General features: G+C 48.6%; 1 pseudogene; it reads right to left on the reverse strand.

The window, feature by feature from the left end:
- Positions 1–10,929: 10,929 nt before the first annotated feature.
- Positions 10,930–14,339, reverse strand: LOC108177356 (histone-lysine N-methyltransferase KMT5B pseudogene; annotated as a pseudogene).
- Positions 14,340–21,975: the final 7,636 nt, after the last annotated feature.

Consider the following 21,975-nt stretch of genomic DNA (forward strand, 5'->3'; position numbering starts at 1 on the left):
GGTCTTCCATCCGTTGGTTCACTCCCAAAATGGCCACGATGGCTAGAGCTGAGCAGATCTGAAGCCAAAAGCCAGGAGCTTCTTCCAGGTCTTCCCATGCAGGTGCAGTGGCCCAAGCACTTAGTCCATCTTCTACTCTTTCCCAGGCCATAGCAGAGGCAGATAGGAAGAAAAGCAGCTGGGACTCGAACCGGCGCCCATATGGAGTGCTGGCACTGCAGGCCACTGTGCCACAGTGCCGGGCCCTATAGTGTGGTTTTGATGCTTGCCTGTTATTCCTTCTGAGGTGGATTTTCTGTTTTTTCTTTTCCTGCTTGATTGTTCTTTTCCCTCATGTATATTTCCCTCACCCTGCCTTTTTCTCTTTTTGTTTCTTCCAAATAACTGCTTTTCATCCCTCAAAATGAGTTGATATTTCCTAGTTTCCTGTTCAGAAATGTCCCAGCAACCAGCAGAAATCTTTGGAAGTTATGGGTTGAAGATCCCCTACTGAAAATGCTCAGGCCTGGGGCCGGCGCTGTGGCGCAGTGGGTTAACGCCCTGGCCTGGAGCACCGGCATCCCATATGGGCGCTGGTTCTAGTCCTGGCTGCTCCTCTTCTGATCCAGCTCTCTGCGGTGGCCTGGGAAAGCAGTAGAAGATGGCCCAAGTCCTTGGGCCCCTGCACCTGCGTGGGAGACCTAGAAGAAGCTCCTGGTTCCTGGCTTTGGATCGGCGCAGCTCCAGCCGTTGCGGCCAATTGGGTAGTGAACCATCGGATGGAAGACCTTTCTCTCAGTCTGCCTCTCTTCTCTCTGTGTAACTCTGGCTTTCAAATAAAATAAATCTTTAAAAAATAAAGAGAGAAAATGCTGTGGCTTGGAAGTGTTTTCAGTTTTTTGCTGTTGTAGAAATATTTGCACACACGTTATGAGATGTCTTTGGGAGGGGACCCAAGTGTAAGCACAAAATTAAATTATGTTTTATATAAATTTATTTATTTATTAATTGTGTTTAAAGACTTACTTTTTTGAAAGGCAGAGATATATAGAGAGAAACACAACAGAAAGAGAGAAGTCTTCCGTTCCCTGGTTCACTCTCCAAATGGCTGCAGCAGCTGGAGCTGGGCTGATCTGAAGCCAGGAGCCAGGAACCTGGAGCTGCTTCTTGGCTCCCATGTAGGTGCAGGGGCCCAAGCACTTGAGCCATCCTCCACTGCTTTCTCAGGCACATTAGCAGGGTGCTGGATCAGAAGTGGAGCAGCTGGGACTTGAGCCAGTGCCCATATGGAATGCCGGCACTGCAGGTAGTGGCGTTAACCACTATGCCACAGCACTGACCCCTTTATGTAGAATTTATACACATAAACCAAAGGTAATTTTAGATAATATTTTTAATAACTTTGTAGATGAAAACAGTTTCATGGTGTGAGCTTTCCCACTTTGGCATCACATGGCGCTCAGAAAGTTTAGGATTCTGGAACAGTCTGAGTTTGATTCTCCAATGAGGGATGCTCAACATGTACCAGCCTGTGCTCAGGGAAGCATCTTTCTCGACAAACCTCGAGTTGAAATTTTGGAAGACTTTAGTGTTTTACTTTAGAAGGAATTTTCTGCTTTCCCAAAGCACATTTCAATACCAGTGACACATGAGACTCTTCTGTGTCTGGAAGTGTGACCCCTGGTGTTCTGGAAGATGTGACCGTCTTCCCTAAAGTCCCTCCTTGAGTGGCCTAAGCTTGGGCTCTCAGGAACAACTGTTTACTATAGAGGCCCAGGGTTGGAGACTCAATTGTGTCCTTGATCATGAGCCTGTATATAGGTTACCTAATACCTGAATCTTATAAAATTCATACTTGATCACTGTTTTGTTCACAGTACTATGAATGCTGAAATGCTTTCTCTTGCAAGTTACAGAAAAGCTAGTTTTGGAGCCAGCGATGTGGCTCAGCAGGTTAAGTTACTGCCTGCAACACTGGTATCCCATATGAATGCTGTTTCATGTCCCAACTGCTCCACTTCTGATGCAGCTCCCTGCAAATGTGCCTGGGAAAGCAGCGGATCATGCGTCAAGTGCTTGGGTCCTTGTATCCACGTGAGAGACCCTGATGGAGTTCAGGGCTCTTGGTTTCTGCCTGGCCTAACCCTGGCCATTATAACCATTTGGAGAGTGAACCAGCTAATGGAAGGTATGTCTGTCTGTCTGTCTCTCCTTTTTCTCTCCTTTCTCCTGTCTCTCTCCCCTGCCTTTCAAATAAAGAAAATAAATCTAAAAAAGGACAACAGAAATGTTAGTTTCTTTCCCAGGCTCTACAACATTGATTCTCTCCTTTGCCCTAGAAAAGACCCTTGTCCCTTTTCTTTGGGTGCCTTAAACTAGGTTGCTGTCTTCTTTCCCAAGTGGCTGTTAATCCCTGTAACTAAGATGCTTGAGTGAGGACATTTGACAAAGCGTTCTGCTGTTTTCCATCTGGAAGTTTTTAAAGAAAGGGTTATAATGTGGACTGCAGAAAGTGAAGGCTGTTCAGAATTTAACTTGAGATATGCAGACCATAGACAGGGGAGACACAACTTTCCTGATTCAGAATCTGGAGGGAGCCCCAGATTGAAAATAGTGGTGGCATGGTTGCTAGGAGGGGATAGCCAAAGACCCTACTTTTATAATGAGGATCTGTATAATTGTAATGATGAAATTTAAATAAAAACTCTGTCTCAGTGCACTAGACTAACAAGGCATGGTAAACCGGGCGACTTATAAACAGCAGAAGGTTATTTCTGACAGTCCTAGAGGCTGGGAAGTCTGAGGTCAAGGTGCCAGCAGATTCGCTATCAGGCGAGGGTCTGTTCCTGGTTCACAGATGGGTCTTCTTGCCGTGTCCTAAGCTAGCTAGCCCTCCAGGGTCTCTTAGGAGGGCACCATCCCCATCTCGTGGGTGCCGCCCTCATGATCTAATCACACCAAAGCCCCCACCTTCCTTGGGGGGAAGGGTGGGTAATTTCAGCTTTTGAAGATGGAGGAGATGTAGGCTTTCAGTTTGTTGCAAATTGGGTTTGGGGAGAGAGCCAGTTATAGAGAAGGTAATTTTGAGGGTAGCAATGGGGAAAGAGCCTCAGTAGATTTAGCTGGGTAAAAAGCACACATTCTGGGCTGGTGCTGTGGTGTAGCGGGTAAAGCCTGCCTGCCATGCCAGCGTCCCATATGAGTGCTGGTTTGAGACTCGGCCGCTCCACTTCCGATCCAGCTCTCTGCTGTGGCTTGGGAAAGCAGATGAAGATGGCCCAAGTGCTTGGGTCCCTGCACCCATGTGGGAGACCTGGAAGAAGCTCCTGGCTCTTGGCTTCAGATTGGTGCAGCTCTGGCCATTGCAGCTTTCTGGGGAGTGAACCAGCAGGTAGAAGACCTCTCTCTCTCTCTGTCTACCTCTGCCCATGCCTCTCTGTAACTATGCCTTTCAAATAAAGAAATAAATAAGTAAATCTTAAACACACACACACACACACACACACACATACACTCTACTCAAATTGGAGAGGCTATGTATATAGTTGGATTTCTTTTAAATTCAATGTGCCCCCAAACAAAACCCCTACTTACCTCAAACAGTTTAAGGGGAGAGATTTTTATAGAAAAAGGTTACTGGTAATCTTTAAAAAAACAAAAAAAGGGGGCCAGCACTTTGGTGTAGTAGATTAAGCCTCTGCTGGTGCCACAGCCATCCCACATGGTGCCTGTTGGAGTCCTGGCTGCTCCACTTCCAATCCAGCTCCCTGCTAATGGCCCGGGGGAAGTGGTGGAGGATGGTCCAAGTGCTTTGGCCCTTGCACCCCTGTGGGAGACCCGGAGGGGCTCCTGGCTCCTTGGCTTTGGATCAGCTCAACTCAGTTGTTGCAGCCATTTCGGGGGTGAACCCGTGGATGGAGGACCCCTTTGTCTTTCTCTCCCCCCCTCCCTGACTGCCTCTCCAATAAATAGATAATCTTTTTAAAAAAGAAAAGGCTACTGTAGGTTGAGTTTCCTGGGAAGCAGGCTCAGGTAAATAAGCAGGGCGTCTGTAAAGTGTTCTCCGACCCCTGGGTGAGTTCGGGAGGCGGGGTCAGCCGAGGCAGCAGGGGCCATGATGGCATCTGAGTAAAGACGAGCAGATCTCGCTGGGGCTCTGATGGCTACTGGGAGCTGTTTCTCCTCGCCTTGAGGGTGCTGATTCTTTTTTTTTTTTTTTGACAGGCAGAGTTAGATGGAGAGAGAGAGAGAGACACAGAGAGACAGGTCTTCCTTTTCCGTTGGTTCACCCCCCAAGTGGCTACTACGGCTGGTGCGTTGCAGCCGGCACGGTGTGCTGATCCGAAGCCAGGAGCCAGGTGCTTCCTTCTGGTCTCCCATGTGGTTGCAGGGCACAAGCACTTGGACCATCCTCCACTGCACTCCCGGGCCACAGCAGAGAGCTGGCCTGGAAGAGGAGCAACCGGGACAGAATCCAGTGCCCTGACCCGGACTAGAACCCGGGGTGCTGGTGCTGCAGGTGGAGGATTAGCCTAGTGAGCCGTGGCGCTGGCCGGGTGCTGATTCTTAACACCTTCCCGTTGACCAAACTTCACTGTTTCCCAGGCCATAGCAGAGAGCTGGATTAGAAGAGGAGTATCCAGGACATGAACCAGCGCCCATATGGGATGCGGGCACTGTAGGTGGCAGCTTTAACTGCCACGCCGCTTCTCTGGGTCTCAGGCTCATCAACTGTCAAGTGTGGGGGCCAAACAGAATGTGCCCCATTCCATGACTCACCTGCTCTGGCGAGGAAAGACATCGTCCTAGCTCAGCCTGGCTGCAGGTTCAGTTATTCTCTTTGTCACTAATCTCAGCATGGCCGTGTGGTCTGGGCTGGACCCAACGGACAGTCAAGGGGGCCGCGAGAGCCTCTGCAGCACTCTGACTGGGAGCAGGCTCTAATTCGCCTGTTGGGTAATGACAGCGGCTCTCACTCCCACAAATATTTTGTCTACTTGGGCCGGCACTGTGGGTCTAGTCTGCAGCCCTGGAATCCCAGATGGGTGCCGGTTCCTGTCTCGGCTGCTGCACTTCCGATCCAGCTCTCTGCTATGGCCTGGGAAAGCAGTAGAAGATGGCCAAAGAGCTTGGGCCCTTGCACCCAGGTGGGAGACCGGAAGAAGCTCCTGGCTCCTGGCTTTGGCTAAGCTCAGCTCACCTCTGGCCATTGTGGCCATTTGGGGAGTGAACCAGTGGATGGAAGACCTTTCTCTCTGTCTCTCTATGTCTGTAATTCTACCTCGCAAATAAATAAATAAAAATCTTTTAAAAAATCGACTTGAAAGGCAGAGAAAAAGCAGATAGACAGTGAGTGAGTACCCAAGCAGTGGCTCATTCCCCCAAAGGTCTGCAGTGGCTGGAGCTGGGCCACAGAGGCTGGATCTACGTCTCCCATGTGGGTGGGCAGGAACCCAGCTACTTGGATGGTCACTGTTGCTTTCAAGGGCCTGCATCAGCAGGAAGCTGGAGCCAGGAGCGAGAGCTGGGACTGCAAGAGCAAGAGCAAGACCCTGGCACTTGGATGTGAGATGTGGGCATCCTAACTGCCAGGCCAAAGAGGCACTGCACGGGTCTCGTTTGGAAAGCTGCTTACGGCTGGACACCCTTCATAGTGCTTTCCTTAGAGTGATTCAGCTAACCTGCACGTCGGTACACGGAGGCTGAAGGCTCTTGGTATCCTATTTTACAGATGCCGAATAGGCATCTCTCCATTCTAGTAGCTATCCTGGGTTCTCAGCTGGTTAGGTGGTGGAGCTGGGTTTGAACCCCAGGCAGATGAGATTTCCAGCCCATGTTTTCCAACACGGCCCACTTATTAAACTTGACTATCTGTTTATTTGGACTTTGCTTTGCTTTATTCCAGAAAATATTTTAGGCAGTTTGCAAAGAGAAAGTAAAACCTGGCAAAATAATGTTTACAAGAAGCCAGAAGAGGACACTTGCAGGCTGCAGTTTTCCATGTTTACCACAAGAGGGCAGTATAACACTGAGTGCGCCCATGTTGACCACTGCTAACCTGTTAGCACATTTTGGTTATCAATTTTTTAGAACCTATAGACAAAGCAAGACTAGAGTCATTATTAATTGCAAAAGTGGCTATTTTAAAGAATTTTCATTTTGAATCATAAATAGCCATATTGCTGATACATCTTAGATGATTGATGTCATCGAGCTAATTCAACATTTTCCAACAAATAAATATTCCCTAAAATTCAATGATGAAAGCAAGGTATAGTACGGCTTAACTGGTAAACTTCAAGATTGCAGTGGGAGTCCCATGAGTTCTTCAGTACGAGTACAGCTATTTATTTCACTACTTGGGAAATGCGCAAGGCTTTCTTTGAATAATATGCTTATTGATTTTGCTTTTATTCCAGTAAAGACTGGAAAATCAAAGTGGTGGAAATATATTAGGTACACAGAAACTTGTACATGCAAACCCATGCTTTCCGAGATACCATCTTGCATTTGCTTTTCCTTCTGTGTGGGTTATCAGCTCCCTCCCTCAGCTGAGATCAGCCTGCTGGGAAGCTACACCTGACCCACTACTGGGGCCTGCAGACCCATCCACTGGAGCGTGGAATTGCTTTGGCGCAGAGCCAATTTGCCAGGGGTTAGCCCCTGAGGGCAGCACGCTCGGTCCCATGGGTTTCAGCCTTTGGCGGTGTGGTCTTGGTTTGGGCCCCTCTCTGCTCAGTTTGCAGCCTTGCCCTAAAGGCTGAAAGGGAGCTGGGGACTGGGGCTCGGGGCTTTGCTCTGCCTTCCTTTGGCAACCCTCCTGCCTTCCACAGGTCTGTGTCTATGGTCAGGGAGGACGATCATTTATTTTAGTAGCTAAATTCATGGAACAGTAACCTCATACTTGCTCCTGTGCCGGGCACCTTTCCAGCACTCATTTGCTAAGTCCTCCTAACAGCCGTGGGACAGAGGCGTCAGCACACACCCTGTACAGAGGAACAGAGAGCTGAGTCCCCACCAAGAGCACATCACCGAGAAGCTGCCAGGCCAGGACTCAACCCTGGGCCCTCTGGCCGCAGAGTCTGAACTCTTAACTGCTGAGCCACGCCCTCCCAATGGCTGCCGCTGCCCCCTCTTCTGACCTCAAAGCGGAAGCGGCCGGTGGCCCTTGTCCCCGAGGCAGCATGGACCTGCTGGGCTCCCCAGTGCCACGCTGCCATAACTCCGGGCCTCAGCGTTTGCATGCGGAGCTCCTACTCAGCCTTCAGATAAAGCTGAAAGGGCATTTTTCTCAGGTCTTCCTCCCCCACCCTTGCCCACCCAGGGGAGCAGATCTGACCGACTGTCAGCTACTGGATTGATTGCAGTTAAAATGCCTTCCCAGTTCGTCCCTCCCAGCTCCACCGGGCTCTTCTGAGCAACTTCATGGTGGGCACTGCGTCATGTTCATCTCATTTCTCCCTACATCCAAACACCGATCACAGCCGATAATTGGCGAGCGCTGCCGTGTGCATAGACGACTGCTCAGTACGTGTGTATCTCGTTTAAGCACAGCCATTCAAAAGAAATATTATTATCCCCATTTCAGAGATGAAGCAAACGGAGTTCATAGGATTCCAGTAGCTTGTCTAAGGCCACTTGCTCCTGAGTGGGGGGAGCTGGGATTGAACCTGAGGCTAACTTCTCGGCCTATGCGTGTAACGATTAGAATATGCATCCTCATCGGACATGTATGATAGAAAATAGATAATGTAAACTCACTTAGTTAACATTATATCTAATACCTCATCCAAAAAACATCAAAGATAATGCAATTGCTCAAATTCACACAGCTAGAAGGTTTCAGAGCTGGGATTTTATGTATTTATTTATTTGAAAGTCAGAGTTACATAGAGAGAGGAGAGGTAGAGAGAGAGAGAGAGAGAGAGAGAGAGAGGTCTTCCATTTGCTGGTTCACTCCCCAATAGGCTGCAATGGCTGGAGCTGTGCCGATCTGAAGCCAAGAGCTTCTTCCGGGTCTCCCATATGGGTGCAGGGGCCCAAGGACTTGGGCCATCTTCTACTGCTTTCCCATCTTTCTCTGCTTTCACAGCAGAGAGCTGGATTGGAAGAGGAGCAGCCAGGACTAGGACCAGCGCCCATATGGGATGCCGGCACTTCAGGCCAGGGAGTTAACCCGCTGTGCCACAGCGCCGGCCCCCAGAGCTGGGATTTAAACCAAGAATGCCTGAGGCCAGGGCTGTGGCCCTCAGAATATATGGCCCATGTGGAAAGTGAAAGCCCTTCCCGAAGGCCTGGCCTCCTTGGCTGGATGGGTCAGCCTGGAATCCCGGAGTGCCAGAAGCATCCATTGAGTGGGACGGCCCTTTGGCCTGGCCAGGAGCACCAGCCTGCCCTTGGAGGCCCTGGCTACTGCGCTTGACCAACTGGACACCAGGGAGCAGCTCCCTGCCTGGTGCAGATTCTTCCCCCTTCTGCTAGCTCTGTGTCCCTGCACATGTCAGAGGAGAGCCTGACCAAGAGCTGCATCCTGTGAGGATGCATTTGATTTCCGGAAATAGCCAGGTAAGTACCAAATCTGATGAATGAGTGGATGATCGAGCTGGTGTCACGACTGGTCCCGAGGGGTGTGACTTTCCAGTAATTCAAGTGATTTTCTTGTAAAGGCCGCAACTGGGCCCTAAAGGCATTTTCTAAAGACCACTTTCAGAAATATTTTTTGTGTGACTCATGTTTTTATTTCACAAAGTATTATAAGTTAAAGTGAATAGATTTTTAAAAAATATTCTTTGTAGCATTTCACAAGTGCAACAGAAAGCTCTAAGAACCAAATCAAGACAGCTGTTAAGTTCATTAGACAAATGTCGCTTGTCGTCATCACATTGTTCACAGCAAATTTTTGAAAAAAAAAAAAAAGCACCAATCATTCTTGCAAAGAACCATTTTATCTGAAGGGATTGAAAAGTGTTCAATACAAGGTCTGGAATTTACATGACAGGCAAGAAATACTCGGTTTCGAAACTCATCCTGCACACTGCCACCCCCACACACATCATGAGTTGTCACATGGGTAATTTTCTTTCTTTTTTTCTTTTTAGATTTTTAAAGAAATCAATTTGACTTCCAACCAGTGGCTTGCTGTGTTAACAAAGGCCACAAACAGTACACCTGGGCCCCCAAACAGTGTAAAACGGACCAAACTGCAACCAGGAAACATGTAGCAAATAAACCAAAAGCCAGAGGTCGTTGCTGGTGATAGGAGCACACACCAGAGACCTTAACACGCTGCTACTATGATTTAAATCATTGTTTAGTCATATATTAGATTCAGCCGATGCTCTTTAAAAAAAAAAAAAAAAACTAAACTAAAAACCTTGTGCAGCCACATTATTGTTTTCAACCAGTCCTGTGTGGAAAGTTGTTCTCACCACACAATTTTGCTTGAACCTTTATTTTACAACAGGGCTTTATCTGCAATTCAGAACTGCACATAGGAAGGCAATTTAAAAAGCACGGTACAAATGCGTGCACATCCGACTTGGGCAGAGTCGGCACACTGTGCGCTTTCTATAGCACGAGGCAGAAAGCTGAAGAGACGAAGGGTTCAGCTGAGGAGCAACCGACCGGGGTTTTTCTTTCTTCAGTTACCCAGGTCACATGGAGACCAGGAGCTTGTGCGGTTGTTAAGCTGAAAGACTGATCTTCTCCTTGAAGAAATGTCAGTACCTGTAGCGTCTCTCCCGATCGCTTAGCTGGAGGAGGAGGAATAAGGTCGTCTTCAGAGTCCCCCTCGTCCCCTGGGGGAGGCGTCGTCTCTACTCCTCTGCGTGCTGACGCAGTCATCCACTCCCATGGAGACTCCAGGGGAGAAAGAGGGTCCCCGCAGCACAGCCCTCTGCACAGGTCCCTGCCTTCCTCGGCCCGCTAGAGCTGGACTTTCAACTTGGTAGAGCTACTGCCTGACCCCGAGTTAAACCCGTCATTGAGCTTTGTCTTCGCTTACCTGGATGCTGATCTCCGAAGCGCTCACCCCAGCATCTCCCGGTCTTGCCTTGCTGCGGCTGTCATGGCGCCTGCGCAGAGCCAACTGGGCATCCCAGAGCCGTTTGCAAGACTGGGCGTCCTACCTCGTGGTCCACCCCTTCTTCTTGCTGTTTGCAGTCCTGAAGCCGTCTGTCGGGTCTAACAACCGAGCAACCGAGTGGTGAAGGAGCACCCCAACCGTGCTACCGTGCTCGCCTTGGGCAGGACGCGGCTCCACCAAATCTGGCGCGAACACCATCTTTTCCGGGGCATTCGTGCACCGCAGTGGATTCCTCTGTACGTACGAATCGTTTTACCAGTTTTCCTTGTGGCGACTTCTTTTTGGATCGGCTGGTGTCGCTCTGCTGGCTCCTTGGTGCAGTCTCAGGAGCCAGTTCCTCCTCTCCTGCCTGCTCACTGCTGTTGGAGCGAGGTTCGGTCTCCCTGTGTTTATAGCCGTCCTGCGGATCTGGTTCCAGCTGCATGTGCAGGCCTTCCTCAGGCTGGCTCTCGTCCCCTGGTTGTGTAGGTGCAGGGCGAGGCCTCCGTCCGCCAACAGCACCTCTTCCCAGATTCTGTGTGTGTTCTGGTGCCGCGCGCCTGGTCAAGCACCCAGCAGCGACTGCAGCGTGCACTGGGCCCTCTGGCTTCTGATCTTTTTTTTTTTTTTTTTTTTTTAGATTTTATTTATTTATTTAAGAGGTAGAGTTACAGACAGTGAGAGGGAGAGAGACAGAGAAAGGTTTTCCTTCCGCTGGTTCACTCCCCAAATGGCCCCATCCCACCAGAGCTGAGCTGATCCGAAGCCAGGAGCCAGGAGCTTCCTCCAGGTCTCCCACGCGGGTGCAGGGGCCCAAGGACTTGACCATCTTCTACTGCTGTCCAAGGCCATGGCAGAGAGTTGGATCAGAAGTGGAGCAGCCGGGACTAGAATCAACACCCATATGTGATGCAGGCACCGCAGGCAGAAGATTAACCTACTTGGCACAGCGCCAACCCCATGCTGATCTTTTTTAATAGGCCAGTTTTCTATACAGAACTACATTTTTTTGCTCCAGCCGCTTGCAATGCTTTCTTAATTTTATCTCTGAAAGCAAGAGCTTCACAGGCTTTTTTCGTTTCTTTGGTACCCTGGAATTATTTAGAGGAATTAGCTTAGATGAGGTCGAGTTGGAAGCTGGAGTTCTTGACGTCGACTGCTTGGTTAATGTTCTGCTCTCGCTGTTCTTTTTATACCCACTGAAGATTTTCGGCTAGAAGTTGCATTGTTTTCTTCCTGAGTGGGACCTGCATCGGTGTTGGAGCTGACCGATGTCTGAATTTTTGCTGCTGTCACCTAGCTTTTTAAGCCTATCTAGATACCGACCTGCTTCTCTGAGTCTGTATTTGCTACTGATAGCGGGCGTAGGCGTAGGCAGTCCCACTCTGGATTTAAAAGCACCAGTTCCCCGTCTTTCACAAGGGTAACACTCCCAGAACTCATTATTTTCTCCAAAAAAAAAAAAAAAAAAAAAAAAGCCCATCTCCATAATAACAAGAGATTTCTCCCCAGGTTCACACACGATGCAAACTTTGCAGTTAAGGCCACAGTCACGGTTGACCCACGGGGCAGGACCAAGCCAACGCCGAGCACAAGTTTTCCTCCTGGAATTCATGACACTGAAATGGTTTTCTCCATGTCTAAGTAGATGTTCTGAATTTCACTCTTTTTGGTGCAACTATTTTGGCTCCATTTCTTTCTGATGAGTGTCTATTACAAGGCCACTGACAGTCGCAAACATTGGCAGGTAAATAGATTCAGGTTCCTCGCTAGCTTCTCCTGCATTTCGTTCTTATTGAGAAAATAGTGGCGTGCCCGTTCGCCTGGAGTCGGATGTTTGAAGGCTTTCTCAGGGTGCTCATCCTCCTCAGAACGTCCTATTACTTCCTTGAGTTCTTCTTGTCTTCCTTGAATAGGCCTCCATCTCACAGGGTTGCTGCGAGGAAAATGTCAGTTGTGGAAAGCGCCGAGCTCCTCGCAGGAGAGGCGCTGGCATCCACGTTGTGTGTTTGAAAACCTAAACAGGGATCAAGAACCAAGCTGGTTGCGAGAGCATCATGTTCAGAGTTCCTTGGCGGACGTTCCAGAAGACAGCACAGAACGACTGTCTTTCAGAGACAGTGCGTGTAGTCAGGCTCTTCCAATCGCTCTGAGAATCATGTCCATGTTCTCTCCTCCGCTTCGCGCGTGGCCTCGGTGGCCACAAGGTCCCTGCCACTGTGGGGCTGCATGTCCTGTCCCGGGTCCCCGTGCCCTGCCGTGCCGCCTTGGCTTCCCGGGCGACCTCACCTAATAGCCCCGCAGCCTTGCTGCCCGCACTGCAGACGTGGCCACCGCTAGGTGATACCAGAAATATATATATATTTTTAAGATTTATTTTTATTTATTCGAAAGAGTTATAGAGAGGTAGAGACAGAGAGAGAGGTCTTCCATCTGCTGGTTCACTCCCTAGATGGCTGCAACCGCTGGAGCTGCGCCGATCTGAAGCCAGGAGCCAGGAACCTCCTCCAAGTCTCCCACGTGGGTGCAGGGGCCCAAGGACATGGGCCATCCCCCACTGCTATCCCAGGCCATATCAGAGAGCTGGATCAGAAGAGGAGCAGCTGGGGCTAGAACCAGTGCCCATATGGGATGCTGGCGCTTCAGGCCAGGGCATTAACCTGCTGCACCACTGTGCCGGCCCCAATACCAGAAATATTTTGAGCAATGGCTACCCTGGCTGTGTAATCCAGAGGCGATACTCGGTTCAGTTAGTTTCTGGGACGAATGTCAGGAAATCATTTCTAGGACTCTAAACCATTCGTGTGTTTGGGGATTGATGTTGCTTCAGTGTGGATTCTGATCCAAGATTTAAAGTTAGTTTGAACAGGTGATAGAGTGAAATTTAGGATGAAGATAAAAGCAACCTAGTTTTGACAAAAGCTTCTGGATATTTAAAAAAGTTCATGGAAAAATGGAATTAAAAGGTAAGTTTTTCTTAAAAAAGATTTATTTATTTTTACTTATTTGAAAGGCAGAGTTACAGAGAGAGAGAGAAAGAGAGAGATCTTCCATCTGTTGGTTCACTCTCCAAATAGACGTAAGCAGTCAGGGCTGGACCAGAAGGAAGCCAGGAGCCCAGAGATTTTTCCAGATCACCTACGTGGGTGCAGGGGCCCAAGCACTTGGGCTGTCTTCCACTGCTTTTCCCAGACATTTTAGCAGGGAACTGGATCAGAAGAGGAGCACCCAGGACTCCAACTGGAGCTCATATGGGATGTAGGCATTGCAGGCGGCAGCTTGACTTGTTACCCCACAATGCTGGCCTCAAAAGGTAAGTTTTTTTAAAAAATTTATTTTCACTTTACTTGAAACACAGAGACAGAGACACAGAGAGAGACAGAGAAAGAAAGAGATATTTCTTTTGCTGCTTCACTCCACAAATGCGTGCAACAGCTTGAGGTGGGCCAGGCTGAAATCAGGAGCCCAGAACCCAATCTGGGTCTCCATGTGGTGGCAGGGACCCAAATACTTAGCCATCCCTGCTGTCTTTGAGGGTGTGCATTAACAAAAAGCTGGAATTGGAAGTGGAGCTGGGACAGAAACTCAGGCACTTGGCTGTGGGATGAGTGCCTCCCCAGTGTTGTCTCCACCGCTGTACCAAACACTTGTCCCCACCCCGTCATGTATTTATTTATTTGACTTTTAAACATTTTATTGGAATCCACTGGTTCATTCTGCAAATGCCTGCAACGGCTGGGGCTGGAGCCAGGAAATGGGCACTCAATTCAGGTCTCCTGTATGGATGGCACAGACCTCATAAACTCTGCTATCAAACTGTCCTAAAGGACCTGCATGAACAGGAAGCTGGACTCGGGAGTTAGAGCTGGGGGTGGAAGCCAGGTATTCCCAGGTGGGACAGGGGCATTGAATCCGAAAGGCCAAACACCCACCCAGGACATTGTATTTCACTGGGAGGAGTTAACACCGTCTGGACGTGTGATTTCAAACAGAAGACTGTTCGGGGACATGACATTTTCTTCACGTGGGGAGGGAAGGAGGGCTGCCTGGTCTCTGTGGAAGCCCTGGACTTGTAAGTGGAAGTTAAGGGAAGCAGACGGGGACTGTTGTTTTCTGTAAGATTTCCAATTATCTTTTCAGGTGGACCAGAGTTTCTTCTCACTTGTCTCTTTATGTGCCATCATGAATGCACCCTATAGTGACACACACAATGACACGAGGTTGGACCTCACATATGATAGTCATCCTGTAAGATTACAATGGAGCTGACAAACTCCCGTGGCTCCGTCCCAGCCATCATAGCACAACACAATTACCCATTTTTTTGTGCTGGTGTCAATAAACCTACTGCTCTGCCAATTCTACAAAAGCAGAGAATTTAACCGTACGATAATGCACAGTACATAATACTTGAAAATGGTAAGAAATGATATGTTACCGGCTAATGCATTATCCATTGCTATCCTTTGTATTGTTACTTTAGAGTGTTATAAAAATGTTTAGGGGGTGGCTGTTTGGCACAGGGGTTAGGACGCTGCTTGAGATGCCTGCATCCTGCACTGGGTGGGAATGGGGGAGAGGGGCTGTGTTCAAGGCTACACTGTTTCTGATTCCAGCTTCCTACTAATCCTGAGGCTGTGAGGCGGCAGCAACTGGCTCAGTTGAAGACCTGAGTTGAGTTCCCAGCTCCCAGGATCCTCTCAGCCCAACCCTGGCTGTTCTGAGCCCCTGGGTGTCACCAGAGGATAGGAGTTTACTGTACAGCAGCTTCAGGCAGGTCCTCCAGGAGCTTTCTCAAAGGTGCAGTTATCATCGGTGATGACAGCCCCCTGCATTACTGCCCCTGATGACCTTCCAGTGGGACCAAAGTGATGGTGATGATCCTGACCCTGTCTGTGTGGGTCTAGGATGATTGGTGTCTTTGTCTCTTGGTTTTTAATGAAAAAATTTTAAAAGTAAAAAACAAAACAAAACAGAAAAACGTTTATAGAATAAGGCTGTGAAGAAAGAAAATGTCTTTGTACACCTGTACTATGTGTCTGTGATGTAATCTAAGCATTATTCCAAGAGTCAAAAAAATTTTTTTTTTATTTGACAGATAGACAGTGAGAGAGAGACAGAAAGAAAGGTCTTCCTTCCGTTGGTTCACTCCCCAAATGGCCACCACAGCCAGTGCCGCGCTGATCCGAAGGCAGGAGCCAGGTGCTTCCTCCTGGTCTCCCATGTGGCTGCAGGTGCCCACGCACTTGGGCCATCCCCTACTGCCTTCCAAGGCCACAGCAGAGAGCTGGACTGGAAGAGGAGCAACAAGGACTAGAATCCGGCGCCCATATGGGATGCTGGCACCGCAGGCAGAGGATTAACCAAGTGAGCCACAGCACAGGCCCCAAGAGTCAAAAATTTCATACAGTAGAGAAGTTACAGCAAGCCAAGGTTGATTTATTACAGAAGAAAGAAATGTGTTTTATAAATACACTATGACCTCACTGTGCAGTGTTTGGAGAGTCTATGGTGGTGGACAGGGATGTCCCAGGCCTTTCACCATAAGCGCCCTATATAGATACAACATTCTAAACATCTCTCACCCCGAATTTTGTACTGGGTTTAGATACAAACATACTCCTCATTGTGCTACGGTTGCCTCCAGTGTTCAGAGCAGTAGCATGCTGTTCAGGGTTTTAGCCTAGCAGCTGTAGGTTTTACCTTCTAAGCTAGGTGTGTAGTAGGCCATGGCATCTGGGTTTGTGTGCATACACTTTGTGATGTTCACACAATGATGGAATCACCCAGTGACGCATCTCTCAGAACCTATCTGTGTTGTTAAGTGATGTGTGACTGCACACCAAAACATCAGGTAATAACATCATATTACCTATGATCCAGAAATAAAAATATCGGGGAAACTTCTTGTTAGCATAATCACTTAGCAATTCACATTGCTTATTTTGGCCATTCTTTCCCGCATCTACATGGTGGGGAACCTAGAATCAGCTGCCCCCTGACTCTCCACGCAGCCTTTGTGAACAGAATCTGTTCACTGTGAAGTGTAGGACGGAGGAAGAGAGAAACCACTGACATTTGCCTGGGGATTTGCAGGCCAAGCACTGACTGAACCATCTTTGCCATAGAAGTAGGCTCCCCCACGCCTAAGGAGAAATTCCCTTCTAACTGCTGAGAGAAAGCCACTGTCTTCATAGTATTGTAGTGCAATCACACTGCATGCACCGTTTGGAATTTTTCTTTTTCTTTCTTCTTCTTTTTTTTTTTTTTTTTGAGAGGCAGAGTTAGACAGTGATAGAGAGAAAGGTCTTCCTTTTCCATTGGTTCACCCCCCAAATGGCCGCTACAGCTGGAGCTACGCCGATCCGAAGCCAGGAGCCAGGTGCTTCCTCCTGGTCTCCCATGGGGTGCAGGGCCCAAGCACTTGGGCCATCCTCCACTGCACTCCCTGGCCACAGCAGAGAGATGGACTGGAAGAGGAGCAACCGGGACAGAATCCAGCACCCTGACTGGGACTAGAACCCGGGGTGCCGGTGCCACAGGCAGAGGATTAGCCTAGTGAGCTGTGATGCCAGCCGGAATTTTGCTTTTTCATTTTTTCAATGAAGTTATAATCTAAAGGTGTTTTCTTGTTGCTACACAGTTTCCATGGCTCCTGTTTTTAATGAATACACAAGTACACTAAAGTTATATCCTCTGATGTATTTACCCATTCCCCTCATTGTTGGACATTTAGATTCTATTTTTAAAAATTTTCTAGGCCGGCACTGAGGCTCACTAGGCTAATCCTTGGTCTGTGGCGCTGGCATCCCGGGTTCTAGTCCCGGTTGGGGCGCCGGATTCTGTCCCGGTTGCTCCTCTTCCAGTCCAGCTCTCTGTTGTGGCCCGGAAAGGCAGTGGAGGATGGCCCAAGTGCTTGGGCCCTGCACCCACATGGGAGACCAGGAGGAAGCTCTTGGCTCCTGGCTTTGGATCAGCGTAGCTCCGGCCGTAGTAACCATTTGGGGGTGAACCAACTGAAGGAAGACCTTTCTCTCTGTCTCTCTCTCTCACTGTCTAACTCTGCCTATCAAAAATTTTTTTTCTAGTCTTTTGTTTGTGACACCATTAATGAGTACTTTATTTTTATTGATTTATGTAGTAATTTTTCTTTTTATTTGAGAGAGAGAGAGAGAGAGAGAATATGCTGGATCACTCTCCAAAGGCCCACAATGCCAAAGAATGGTCCAGAATGGTCCAGGCCAAAGCCAGGAGCCAGGAACTCAATCTACGTCTCTCACATGGGTCACAGGAACCCAACTGCTTGAGCCATCTCCACTGCTTCCCAGGGTCTGCATTCGCAGGAAGCTGGAGTTAGCGGACAGAGCCAGGTAGTGAACTCAGGTTCTCTGATAGGGTATGTGGGTGTCTTAACTGGTATCTTAACTGCTTGGCCAAAGGATCACCCCCCCCCCTTTTTTTTTTTAACAAATTTTAATATTAAATTCCAAGTTTTCTAAAAGGTATCCTTGGTTCACAGCACATATAAAAATGCAAACATGACCAAAAGACTTGGCTAATGAGAGTACCCTGCCAAGGGGCTGCCTCCACCTATAAGAAACAGCCTGGTTTTCTTCCCAATGGCTAGGCTGTGTGACTGCAGTGGTGCAGGGGGCGCAAGCTTGGAGCCAGCTTTACAGACTACTGCCCTTTGTAGCTATCTGGTATTGGATTTAACTATCTGTTGATGGACATGTAGCTTATTTTCTGTACAAAAGACAAATATGCACCAATAAAGAATCATCTATGTGCACAACTGTGTATTAAAATCCTGGGAGAGAATGGGCATGTGCACCTGCTGGTGAGCAGAGTGACAGAGCTGCCGGCTTTGGAGGTATTCGAGCACATGGGATTCCTCAGGAAGCATTTGAGAGGCCACACAATATTGTCAGGTCCTGCTGGCCTGGTTTCATTGACCACAACAATGATTTAACCCTTTGGTAGCGTCGTGGGTCCATGGGTTTCCGACAGGCTAGAGACTGGTGGGCAGCTCTCCCTCCGCCTCTCTGAAAAACTTGCCACTGAGGGGCTGCCAAAATTGGAGATCCTCTTGGGCTGACGGTGTAGACCCCGACACGCGAATGTTGCCAGGACCCTGCGTGTGTGTGTGTGTGGAGGCGCATGCGCAGCAGCCTGCCGGGTGCGGCATGGACCCATCACAATTGTCTGCCCCCGTCCTCTGCCGAGCCCATAGCCGAGATCTTGCCAGTGGACCACCCCTGGCAATCCAGTGGTGGGAAGGAGGAGCAGGTGTCCCCACTAACTGACTAATCGGCCTGGCCATAGACCTCATTTTCCATGTTCTGAAAAGGTTTTGACAGCCGTGCCAGCTCCCAAAGTTACTTGAGGGCTGAGTGTGTATAACACGTTTTGCTGGCCCTTTGGAGCTTGAGAATATTTTTTTTTTCTCTTAAAGGTGATGACATTTTTCAATGTTTTACAGGGAACAAAGGCGTTATTTGCAAATTAACACATCAGTATGGAATCATGGGAAAATAATCTGAGTAGCAGAATGGAGCCCCGGAGCCCTGGGAGCCGGGTCGGTGCTCTGTCCACGTGGCGTCTGGCACGTGCATTGGCTGCTCGCTGGTGGCAGTGTGGCCAGCAAGGCGGCTCCCTGGGGCCCCGCGCTTCTGTCTGTGTTTTTTTTTTTTTTTTTTTTTTTTTTTTGTCATTTTTGTGGCATGAAAGCTGCTGTTGGAAGCAGTGAGGTTTTCTATAAGCCGTGTGCTTGTTACAGATACTCTGAAGTCAGAGAAGGTTCACAGAGCTGCCTTGGGCCAAAGGGGCTGATTTCAACAGCTCCAAGTCGCTCTCCTTGGCTGAGCTCATGTCTGGCCTGGAAGATAGATTGTGCTCTCGCAGCAGGGCTTTCACTTCTCCCTCCTTCCTTCCCCCTTTTCTTGGAAGGAATGGCGGCCTGGAGCTTTTTGTTTGTTGCGTATCTCTGAGCTCTGTGTGGGGAAGAAGCAATCATTACATTTCCCACCCAATTTACACAACCTCCGGGGGGTGGGGGGCGGAGATGGTGCTTCAAAAAGTTCATAGAAAATATGTATTAGGAAAGACTATGCATGGTTTTCAATTTTGTTTTGCAACAAAACAATGCATTTGCTCATTTCAAGTTCACAAACTTTCTAAAGACTCTCATCTTCCTGGGTGACTCAAGGTGAATACAGCTTCCAGCCAGCAGCGTTCTCATTTCTTCTGCTTTCCCAGTGTCCCCAGTAGGGTCCTGTCTGTGGCTTGCTTCTGGTCTCACTTGTCACTTCATGAATGTATTTTCTTATTTCCACACAGCACATAGCCCCAGGGCATTTTTGGAAGCATACATTTGTTTTAAGAACAAACCAGATGTCTGAATTTTCAGCTCTGTTGGGTTGTCCTGGGATTATCTGGTAGATATCAGAATGACCATTAATCTAGGGCAGGAATAAAATCTGTGGGAAAGGTGAAAAGAAAAGTAACTTTCCTGGAGATCTTTAAAAAATTACAAGAGTTCCCCCACTGACTGTAGCTGTTGGTCACTCCAGCCCTGTGTTACTTTGCTTTGATATTAAAGAATCATTATATAATAATAAAAATAAAAATAATATGGATATGTTGATTCGTATTTATGAGTTCCCTACTGCCTACAGACATTCCCATCTGATTGAGACTTTCTGTTTTAAAACAGAGACAGACTTGGGCGAACTGGGAGGAGTTGGTCCCACACCATCCCTGTCACTCCAAAGGACACCTGGTGTCTGAGGTTGCCAGTCTTCTGCATTCCCTGCTTGGGATTTGTCTAAACTCAGCTGGCAAGGCTGTTGACTGGCCTTGCTGACTCTTCTTCTTTTTAAAAGATTCATTTAAGATTTATTTATTTATTTGAAAGGCAGAGATACAGAGAGGCAGAGGTAGAGAAAGAGAGAGAGAGAAAGAGAGAGAGAGAGAGAGAGAGAGAGAGAGATTTTCCATCCGATGATTCACTCCCCAGATGGCTACATGGCCACAGCTGGCTGAATCCAAAGCCAGGGGCCGGGAGCTTCTTCTGGGTCTCCCACATGGGTGCAGGGGCCCAAGAACCTGGGCCATCTACTTCTTTCCCAGGCCATAGCAGAGAGCTGGATCAGAAGTAGAGCAGACGGGATTTGAAGTATGTGTGTGCAGTAGGCAGAGGCTTAGCCCACTATGCCACAGTGCCTGCCCTGCTGACTTGTCTTCTTATGGATGGCTGGCCACCTAGCCATGTCTCTGCAAGGCCAGTCTCCACATGGCTTCACCTGTTCTTATTTTCTATTAAAAATCATTTATTGGGGCTGGCACTGTGGTGTAGTGAGTAAAGCTACCATCTGCAGTGCCGGCATCCCATATGGGTATTGGTTTGAGTCCCAGCTGCTCCACTTCCCATCCAGCTCTCTGCTATGGCCTGGGAAAGCAGTAGAAGATGGCCCAAGTCCTTGGGCCCCTGCACTTGCATGAGAGACCTGGAAGAAGCTCCTGGCTCCTGGCTTCAGATGGGCGCAGCTCTGGCCATTGTGGCCAACTGGGGAGTGAACCAGTGGATGAAAGACCTCTCTTTTCTCTCTCTCTCGCTCTGTAACTCTAACTTTCAAATAAATAAATAAATATTTTAAAAATAATTTATTTTTTAATTTGAAAGTGAGAGAAATGGAGAGAGAGTGAGAGAGAGAGAGAAAGAAAGAGAGAGAGCTAGATATCTTTCATCTGTTGGTTCACTCTCCAGATGCTGATAACAGCTGGGGCCTGGCCAGGGCAAGCTAAGAGCTGGAACTTCCTGTGAGTCTCCTATGTGAGTGGCAGCAACCCTAGTACTTGAGCCAACACTGGATATGCGTGAACAGGAAGCTGGATGGAAAAGCAGAACACTCTGATCTGGGACACAAACGTCCCAAACAGCTTAACCACTGGGCCAAATGTCCGCCTGTTATTTTCTCTTTATATAGGGCAAGGCGTGCATCAGAGAGGCCTCCCATTATAGGGTAAAGAGAACTGAACCAGGAATCAGAACTCTAGACCCGGCTCCTGTGAGACATTGGACAAGTAATTTAGTCATGTTCTGGTTTCCTAACGTCCTTGGTCATCAAATGAGGATAGTAATTCCTACCTCTTCCACTCAACGGCGTCCTTTTGAGACATTAATGAAACAGTAAATTACAAAACAAGCCGGAAAACGCTAAACAAGCATGGAGCACCAGGAATGTCCTCACTGATCAGTGTGGGGTGAGCTCGCATTACGCCTCCGGCGCCTGCCTTGACTTCCTGTGCTTGTCCGTGCCTCGGTGGATTTCCCCCTCTGCCTCTCAGGCCTTTCCTACTTTCAGATGCCTCGGTGGCTTGTGCTATCCCTGTGACTGGCTGCTTACTCTTCCCTGACGTGGCAAGCAGCCAGCCATCACTTTATTTTGCTAATGAATGAATCTGAAGTACAGAAAAACAGACAGAGACAGACATAGAGATCTCCCATCCGCTGGTTCACTCCCTGAATGCCTGCAGGAGCTGGGACTGAGCCAGGCCGAAACTCAGGAGCCAGGAACTCAATCCATGTTTCCTATGTGGCTGCAATGGCTGAGCTGAAGCCAGGAGCCAGGAGCTTCTTCTGGGTCTCCCACATGGGTGCAAGGGCCCAAGCACTTGGGCCATCTTCTGCTGTTTTACCAGGCACATTAGCAGGAAGCTGGATTGCAAGTGGCACATCCAGGACTTGAACTGGCGCCCATGTGGGATGCTGGCATTGCAGGCGGCAGCTTTACGTGCTATGCCACAATGCTGGCCGCCCCAATTGACATCATAACCACTATATCAAATGCTTGTCCCTTGTAGTCATTGTTTTCTCCAGGCTGCTCAGCTCATCATCTTGTTGTGGTACAGTTGTACCACCAGCCAGCAAC

The sequence above is a fragment of the Oryctolagus cuniculus genome, chromosome 5, assembly GCF_051225735.1.
Source record: "Oryctolagus cuniculus isolate XC-2025 breed Fujian yellow rabbit chromosome 5, ASM5122573v1, whole genome shotgun sequence".
NCBI lineage: Eukaryota > Metazoa > Chordata > Mammalia > Lagomorpha > Leporidae > Oryctolagus > Oryctolagus cuniculus.